The 9,595-nt window shown below is 46.0% G+C and overlaps 1 protein-coding gene across 8 annotated transcripts in view; it reads left to right on the top strand.

Annotated features, from left to right (window-relative positions):
• The first annotated feature begins 1,964 nt into the window (after positions 1 to 1,964).
• Positions 1,965 to 9,595, top strand: part of adgrb1a (adhesion G protein-coupled receptor B1a) — a 67,069-nt gene continuing 59,438 nt past the window's right edge. For all 8 annotated transcript variants that reach the window (XM_029839104.1, XM_029839105.1, XM_029839099.1 and 5 more), the window contains exon 1: positions 1,965 to 2,454. The gene's annotated coding sequence lies outside the window, so the exon portion shown is untranslated. The remainder of the gene's footprint in view (positions 2,455 to 9,595) is intronic.

The raw sequence follows: 9,595 nt of genomic DNA, 5'->3' as shown, positions 1-9,595 counted from the left end.
CCACGGCTCCTCTGTCCTCGTCTCATTGCTGCTGTCAGACTGAGGCTGAACATCACAACAGAAAGAACGTCAGAAAATGCACAATCGGCCTGTAAATGTGCCACAAAGAGGAACGTTGGCAGCCCAACAATTTCAACCCTGATATTTTCCACGAATGACCAGGACACACAACTGGAAGGCTGCTGATGAAATATTCATAACTTGCTCATCTGTAATGTTGACATACTTTGGTGAAGTGGTGCGATGGCCTTCTGTTTGTCTGTTTGCTTCTGACTGGAGTGCCGACAATTACGGCAAATCGGGAAAGTCGTGTTTGTTGCCTCTTGGCTTAAGTATCCTCTCAGATCTCTCGGGGTTTCACATCAGAAGGATGTGTCGGTTCTTTCTGTTCAATCAGAGAGGCTCGTTTTTGTTTCTGTCTGCTTAAACGTTGGCTGAAAAACATCTTGTACGTTCAAAATAGCCACTATATGCTTCCCTGCGAAGGTCACACAGCAAATATGGTGCAGTTGTCTTCACACACAAATACACACATGCTAAAGGTTTGAATCAATATTCTTTACTACAGCCAACCAGACAGATGACTGCATAATAATATGATCACAGGTTACACACGTGTCAAGCAGCAAACTGGGCCAACAGTCAGCAAGTGGTTCAAGACTTCTAAGGAGGATCTGAGCAGCAAGCAGACACTAAAGTGGCTAAAGTAACGGCGGTGAGTCAAATACAGCTGCAGTTGGGTTTTTCTGGAGGAAATCTTTCTGTCTTCAGCTGATGCTTTTCATGTACATGTTTTGCTATCTTTTATTTGACAGAAGCTTTTAATGAAGAAAGTTTATGAAGTCTGTCTCACATGTGAAAGCGAGAAAGTTAAGTAACACATCGAATTGATAAATTAAAAAGTGAGCAGTTCTTCTCTTTGTCGATCAATTCAGAGTTGTGCTGCCCTGACAAGAAAGGACACAAGTGTAGAAAGTAGTGATCAGGAAAGAAGGAATCAGTATTTGTGAAGGATATGAGAGCCCCAGTGAGATGAGCAGGATTGGACCACCAGCAGGTCATGTGACAACGCTGTTCAATGTCCAGAGCATCACAGGCTGCTGATGGGAGAGGGTGAGAGGAGGACCACTTCGTTCGGTAGGCTCAGATTAAACATTTACCAAAGTAAAAATATGAAATATTGGGAGTGCACCAAGCATCAGTCATTGAGAGCTTTGCTTTGGTTGAGTGATGATTGATGACAATGAGCACATTTCATGATTTGGCTCCATTTTTTATGAATTTCACGGACTCTTTGACTGCTGCTTTACTTGGACAAAACCACAGTCCCACAATGCATTGCTCTCTTTGGTGAATACAGGTGGCGTCACGGCGCTGAGACGTGCTTGACTCCAGAAGAGGGGGCTGCTGGGTGAAATTTCTTTGGAGACAAGGCCATGCTCGGTGGAAACAGGGGGACAGGAGGTTGAGCCGCTTTTGTCTTCAAAATAAAAGCATTTCCAGAGGAACACCTGCGTGACAGAGGTTTCTGTATCCGCCCACACAGCAACAGGTGAGTCACGAGGATGCGATGTCTCCAGAACATATGATGCGGGACAGCAAGGAGGGATTAAAACAACTACAACAGCAAGTACACAACGTCTGGTGGGTGTTTTTGTTGGGAGATCACCACAGACAAAAGGCCTACGCGTTCACGAATGGGTCCGTTGGAAGTCAATTACACTTTTGTGTGCTTTTTACCACAGATGCAATGGCATAAGTAAGTTAGTCGTGACTGCGCTAGGTCTCTTGGATGCAAATTATTAACGAGAAAAATTTAATAAGCGTGAAAACACGAACGACTTAGTTCCACACTTCCTTTCACTCTTATTTTCAAAACGAGCCCGGAAGTAACTTTGCTGTAATTTCTTTCTTGACGGCGGCGCGAGACCTTCCAAATAAGGACTGAGGCTGTTGCTGCGCGCGGACACAGCGACGCTCCGATGAGAGCCGCGCGCAAGGCTCTCCCCAATCTGCAGTTCCGTTAAACCCTCGCGCGCACACACCTGACCCGTCCTGATGACCGGAAGGTTGCTTTAGAATTTGGAAATGAACTTTTTAATTTGAGACAAATCTGAGGTTTGGCGGGATAAGAAAGCTTTCAATCATAACAGAAACGCGCATTCACGAGAATTCTTTCTTTTCGTAAGTCTGACAGGCGAGAGTTTGTGCACACGTTTGGGATTTTATGAATCCAGTTTACGCGCAGAAGAAGACAGAAGGCAGCAGGAACACCGAGAACAACTCCGCTACTTTGCTCTCATCATCTCCCATAACGTCACAGCGGTTGTGCGCAGCGATGCGGGATTTCCGTCCGTAATCATGCGTTTTTGGGACTTAACAAAGACCATTTGGGAATGGGTCAGTGAAGGCACCACTGACTCTACGCGCCACAGGCTCTGCTAACTCGCTCAGGTAAATGATCTTTCGGTTTTTACTCGTCACTCCTCTTCTTTCCAAGCTTCACGCGCACCGTTAAGTTTGGGGAAATCACGCATCCTCACGCACAGTCAGCCGTGTGTTTTCTGTGTTGTTTGTTTGGCCGTGATGGTTTAAAAGGCAACAAAGCTAATGTGGAGTTCTCGGGCCACATTTTGTGTGAGACTGTCGCATCATGTTAAGTGTCGCACACCCAAAAGGCTCGCGCAGAGGGAGGCTCGCGCAGAGGGAGGCGCGCCGCCCTTTGTGGATGGATACATGGGTGATGGATGGCGGAGGCGCACAAAGTCATGTTGATTGGAAGATGTTGCCTGAGATCAGACTCTCAGAAACACAGCAGGAGCAGAAACAAATGTAACTTTTTTAGCGTGTCAGGTGTTCTGAAACAGGCTCCATCGCCGCTGAATAAAGCTTCATGTTCCTTTAATGAACTTTCCATTCAGTAAATGGAGTTTCTCTTCAGTTCAGCACTGATGGTTGAACACGAACCGCTGCACAGGGGATGATCTTGGTCTCAGAGGAGCGGATGGATGCCGCTGTGGCGCATCTCCATCACTTCATGGTGTGAGGAGGACCCCATAAGGATGTCTTGAGCTTCAAATGACAAGAAAAAGACAACCTTACCGCAGGAAATATGCCACCTTTCCTCATATTTAGAGAAAAAAATGTTCTTTCCATCTTTGCTGTTAGGATGAAATCGAAGATCAGCCTCTTCTGTGCTTAAATTTTCAGAACACGATGGATGTGCCACTGTTATATGTTTTTATTTATCCAGCTCAGTCTCAGGAGCTGAAAATGCTATTAAAAGGTTTATTTTTGCATTTGTTGTAATCTTTGACCTTTAGCAAGCCAGCGTTTATGTTTGGTCCACATAGCTTGAACATGTCTATGACACGGACGACTGCGGCATCTGAAATCATCGTTACAACGCTCAAACGTATTTCAGAAAAATCCGTAAGTCCTGGAGCGGACTAGACGGGATGGCGTTGGGAAAGCAGTTTTCTTTGTGCCCCGATTGGTGATCAGGCAGAAGCACAATGTTGAAGGAATTTTTTTTTTCAAATGTTAACATTTGCAGCTGTTTTCTGACATCTCAAATCAAAGCACGGGTGTGTACGATCCCCTGACCTCTTCTTCACCCTGACACGCACACAGGTACCCAGATTGACTTTTGCTGTCTTGGGCGCGTGTGAGACCCCCCCAGGTGTGGATATTTTCCTCCATGAGAAAGATAAGATAAGAGGGCATGAGGCAGTGGTAGCGCTGACAGGCACGGCTGGCTCAGAGTCACCAACACGCAGGTCTTTTCAGAAGCATTCATGCATGTTTTCTTTCACGTCCGTGTCCTCCTTTGTTTCTCCATCCTAAATCTCCTTGCTCGCCTCCTTTCTGGCTCCTCAACCTCCAAGCAGGCTGTCTCAGGACCTCATGTCTGACTCTTTGACCAGGGAGCGACAGTGAGCGGGGCAGGAGAATCTGGTGATGAGAAGATGGGACCATAGATGATGGATTGCAGGCCAGGTAGAGAGGCGGCGTAGACACATCAGCACTATTCTGTTGTTGTGGAGGCTTTGTGTGCGACATTCAACATGCTCGGGACTAAATACGCTGCAATCAGTCAGCAAAGACAAGCTAGCTGCATGTACTCTGAAGGTGAAACATGTCGATAGCTCCTGTCTGCAGCGTTCTTAATGGTTTCCTCACAGAGCAACGGTAAGCCCTCGGTAAACACCAGGTTCTGCGCTGGTTGTCAGATGGAGAGTTTTTTAAATGGTCACCAGTGTGATTTGGCATCGTGGTTCAGTGAGACAGGAACAGGCTGTTCACCAGTGGATTCATCCAAGGGCACCAGTGCAGACATGGACATGGTGGGCAGGGCCTCACCTAGTTGATGGCTGAGCTACAAAACCTGGTCTTCAGAATTCAGTGTGAAATGGCGACCTTTCACCATCATGTCTCAATGGTGTCTTCGTGCAGATGTCAGTAGGACATACCGCATTTAAAACAACGTACGTTCACTTCTGCAGTACAGAAAGAGAAGAGCCAGAAAACGTGAACATGTGAAACCACGTGTGCCTTTAAAATCCGGAACATTGTCATTGACACCATTAAAAAACATTTTAAACAGAAAACAAATCTTAGCAATCTTAATCTTAGCCTTAGCATGAAGTCTTAGCAACACAGATAGGGCATAGAAAGTTAATGTTTTAGAGGAAACATAAATTATGCTAATCAAAACTAGACCTTGTTCACCTTCTGGTTGAGTGCTTAAAATGCCATCCGTCCCATCTGGTCCCAGAACCTTTAGTGTTGTCCCATATACCTGGTGCAGGCTAAAAAGTCCCTATAGTGATACTGGTGCTTAAGCTCCAGAGGGAGTATGCAGCTGTCCTCAGCTGGCTGCTGTTAGCTACTACTTTACTTTCATCTACGTTTTTCTGCCTTTCTGTAGTTGTGTTCTCATCTTTCTCTTTTTGCTTGGAAGTTCTCCACATCTTTGGTTTTCCTCTTCCTTTGCATTCCAAAGTGGGATTTTTCTCTGATTCAGTGTCCCTGCTACTCCCCTATTCCCTTCAGGAACTTCTGGAAGATGCTGTCATAATAGTGTCAATAACCTCAATAATCTCTTGTTGGATTTGATGGAATTATTTCTAAATATTGGCTTGTCACATTTGGAGGGGCAGGAGCTCGGGATGAAGGTGCTGTGAGCAAACGCCTTGAGGTAACAGGATTCTCTAGCTTGACTATTTTTGTCTGGTGGTGTCAGCAAGTGAGTGAGCCACAGAGGAAACACCTTCGCAGTCGTTCTTCTCTGCGTTTGCATCAATTGGTATCACATCAGCTGACTGGCTGGGGGTTTACCACAACAGTCGATAAGATGATGCACAATTACAACCACACAACGTATTAACTCACCTCTGATCCAGCAGAATGGGAATATTTGAAGCGCCAGAGACGTCCAGATTCATCATCGCTGATAAAGATTATCAGTCAGGTGTTTGCTGCTGGAGCATTTGATCGCTGTCACCTGGAGGAATGCTTAAGCTGAGCTCTTCTGTTGGCATTGAGATCGTGAAAGAGTGTGACATCGACAAACACCATCTGTCACGTCTTCATTTCACACCAATCAGGACTGAGACTCCAGCCCTCTAACGCTCCATTTCACTGCTGTCCTCTGAACCTAAGACCTCCCAGACATCCACATTCTGGGTTCATCCTGTTGAGACAAAAATATCTGCTTTAATTTTAGCTTCTGAGATTCATCAGCGTGTGGACCTGAAGAAATGCCACTGAAATTAGTCATGCATGTGTAGGCCCGTCCACAGCGCGTCCCCCGCGCCTGAGCTGTACACGGACACCTTTCTGGAGAAAACCACAGATGGTGGATTCTGCTTCCCCCACAGCTTTCTCCGCACTGCCGTGACCCTTCACGCTGGCCCGAAATGCAACTTTGCATCAACACGCTGTGCCGCCATTTCTAGCACGTCTAACAACTGTCAGCTCTTCTTAATCACTTCATGAAATAATCACGACTCTGTCCTCTAACGAGCTCTTTCTAAGGCTTTTAGCTTCCTCTCAGCGCTGCTGTTTGTGGCGCCTCACGTGCATCTTGACAAGCATGTGCGCTGATGCGGCTGCCTCGGTTTGATGCCGGTTGGCTCAAACCGAGACCCTGCTGCACAACCGTGGAGTGGAGCAGGCACAGGTACTTTCAAAGCGTGGATGAAATGCTCTTTTCTTTGTCCTCTGATGAGATTGAAGGAAATCTTTGATCAGGAGTGGCGAGATAATCATCCATAGCCGAACCATGATTTCTATCTCTTTCAGCTCGCCCCTGGAAGCTCCATAAGCAGCCGTGAACACTAGAACTAATCAGGGTTATTACTACTCTCTGCACTGCACGCTGCACTTCAGATATGGGATTAGATTTTCCATCCATGACGCTGCCACTGCTCTTCTTCATGTTGAAAGTTGTTTCTGATGCATTGGACGGAGCCAGGTCACCCTTTTTCTTTGTGACATACAAACCAGAAGTGAAATTTTGTTCACTCAGAGCGCCTCTCCCAGTGCTCCTGTGTGGAGAAACATCAGCATGGACCCACCAGGCAGAGAGCAAATGGGTGGAGATGCAGCTCGTAGAGAGGAAGGGTGCTTCTCACTTCAATAACACTTCCTGTTGAGAAAGGGCAAATGAAATCTGCTGGGCAGGTAGTGGGGGCGGCAATTTCAGCACAGAAGGGAAGAGCATCTGGGTCTACCTTCCATCTCAGTCCCTGGGGCATGTCCTGGGTCTCCTCCCATCATTTAGTATGGTAACCGTTCCTTCTGCATTCCCCCCGCTGGAACCAGACCACATAACAAACTGGCATGTCAGTCACGTCGGGGGGGCGAAAGGCTGTATTACTGATGTACCCTGACCTTCGGAGGGATCCCACCTACTTATAGATCATCTTTCGCGGCGAGATTACCTGAACGTTTCGGTCATTCAATAGCTTTTCCAACCTGCTGCAGACCACTGGGGTCCACTTACCTTTGTGTTGTGATAAAAACCAGCACAAGGACCAAAACTCCTAGAGAATCGATTTGAGATGTGACCGGTGCCAGCTGGTGCCAGCTAAAATAGAATCGTGAGTGGTATACAGTGAGCCATCAGGATTACGGATATACTGCCCTTGGCCTGCTGTCTGTGGACGGTTGCTATGCTAAAGTAGCTGTGTGTGAAGCTCCTTAAGAAGACAGCCCACAGTAGCCAAAGACGTCTGCTGGACTTAGATAAATGTCTTGGTGCTGATGTCGGCTGTGCTGTGGTCAGCCGAGTTTGTCCGACGGTGGTGCTGAAGTGACCCTCTCAGCGTTCCGCCTCATTACATCTGCGCTGTTGTTTCTGCAGCAGCTGGAAAAGTGAGCTCTGCATGTTTTCTCTTCCCAGACACTCGATTTGCTTTTCTGCTCTTTCATGTGGCGCTAATGGTGGACAAAAGAGGGAAAAGCAAAGTGCAGTTTGACAGATCTTCATCATTCTTTTCCCCACACAATCAGACTCCTCTTTTATCATTTTTTCCACTACATTTCATCTGTTATGTCCTACGGCTCCTCTCTTTCCCTGCCGCGACGTTATTGACAGACTCCCGTCTGCACCAATGGTTCTCTATAGATTTATCAACTGGACCCGTTAAGGCAGATGGCTTCTCTCACCTGGATTTGAAGAATCTGCTCAGGAAAAGAAAAAGTTGGGACTTATTTTATACGTTTATTAGAACTAAACGTCTCAGCTATTTTACCAGGAAATCTTTGATTTGTTTTACATCCTGTGAAGTGTTGCAAGGTCTGCTGATGTTTTCATATTCACACGTCTGCGTGGCTGGAGCATTGACGTTTCCAGATGTAAAGGAAGTTATGGTGAAGAAGGGGCACGCCAGAGCCTTTTTCTAGATCTTTCTGGAGGCCTCAGCAGCCACGAATGAATCACCGAGGATCCATCTTTCAAAGACAACAAATCAAAAGCTTGAATTTAAAGCATGTGGAAGATCATAATTGACATCACATCCTAGAGATGGCAAGCTGGTCCCCATCCCATATTACTTCTTGTCACATGTCGTCAAGGATCTCCTGGAAGCTCAGAATGTGTCGTCTCTGCGGGCGGATCGCAGCAGATTTGTCAACTTCTGCGTTGCCTATCGCAGTGTGCTAATGTGCCCATGTGCTCCCCGCAACACACATACGCACATTTGGTGTAACTGCCGAGGAAATGAAAGACAGAACATGTTTGCTTGCTGAGCAACCAGCGGTTTTTCTGTGTTAGCACCGCTAATGTTCAAGCTTTATGGAACATCTCAACCTTCATTTCCACCATTTTGAGAAGGCAAATTTATTTGCAGTGAAAGGTAACAGTTCATTACTTTAATGTAGAGGTGAGACACGGGTGGAAATGTCAGTTTGAACAAGTTTCAAAGGAAAGTTTGGACAAGTGAAAGAAAGTGTCCTACGGTGACTAAATGTATTGTGACCAAAGGGCTGTTGCTTACGGACGCTCACTGTGATGAAGTGAGCCTGTCGGTGTGGTTGATCACCCGTGGACACCGTGGCCAGATGGCCATCAGGGATGCGCACAGTAAAGTAATAGAGTACACACTCGGTCAGCTTTGAGGCGCATTCCTTTTGTCAGCGTGTACAGTCATTAGAGCTTCACATTCCATGACTACAGCACATCTTTAGGCTGTATGGGAGTCCCTTCCTGCTGTTCAGGTTCCTTATTTAGACCAAAAGTTATTCGAAATTCAAAAAACTTTTGCTCAGACCTCTGTTTGAGCATGCATTTGTGTGAATTCTCAAAGTTTAGCTTGGGTCCTGTTAGACATCTGTGCTCACCGTTTAACATTCAGCTCAGACTGAAGACTTCTGAGTGACTGATAAGTTCAGTCACTGAGTGTGTTTACCAGTATACAAGAAAACCGCACTCCTGCATTAGTTTGGATACATAAAATACACGTGAAAGCTGTAGCTAGACTAAAACATCCCAATGTAGCTGGACTACCCCCCGATAGCTCAACTAATGAGAGCGTGAGGATGGCAATTTCTGCACATGTGCCATATTTTGCTCGCAGAGTTGTGTAAAACCTGTCTAGCGAACCACAGCAAAGGAAACTGCTGCGATACTAATTCACGGACAAGTTTCGCTGCTATTGATTTAGCTGTGGCTGCTAGCTTGCTGCCCAACTTCTTTATGTACTGCTGTAGTGTGATGTAAAAGGTCAACTGGTGTGGCCCAACACCAACAAATTAAAACTGCAAATTGTCACCTGGCCGGGGGGAGGGAGGTAGCCTGACTCACCTATAATCCGGCTTCTGCAAATTGCTTGCATAATTAATTCACAACAATTTAGTGAAAAGTCTAGTCCGGTTTAGATGCACATGGAAATGTGCTTAATGTGATAGGAAATGTTATTTCCCACGTAGTAAAGTCAGTTCTGTTGAGGAATACACGACAATGACGATGGCCAAAAACAGCACATTTCATTACTTTTGTGAATTGCTCCACATTGGCACATTAATCTTTAATATATTTAACATTAAATATAGCGCGCACCTAACAACAAAAACAGCTATGACTACCAAG

This window comes from Takifugu rubripes, chromosome 7 (assembly GCF_901000725.2).
Source record: "Takifugu rubripes chromosome 7, fTakRub1.2, whole genome shotgun sequence".
In the NCBI taxonomy this organism is placed as follows: Eukaryota; Metazoa; Chordata; class Actinopteri; order Tetraodontiformes; family Tetraodontidae; genus Takifugu; species Takifugu rubripes.
This window is presented reverse-complemented; position numbering and strand designations above follow the sequence as displayed.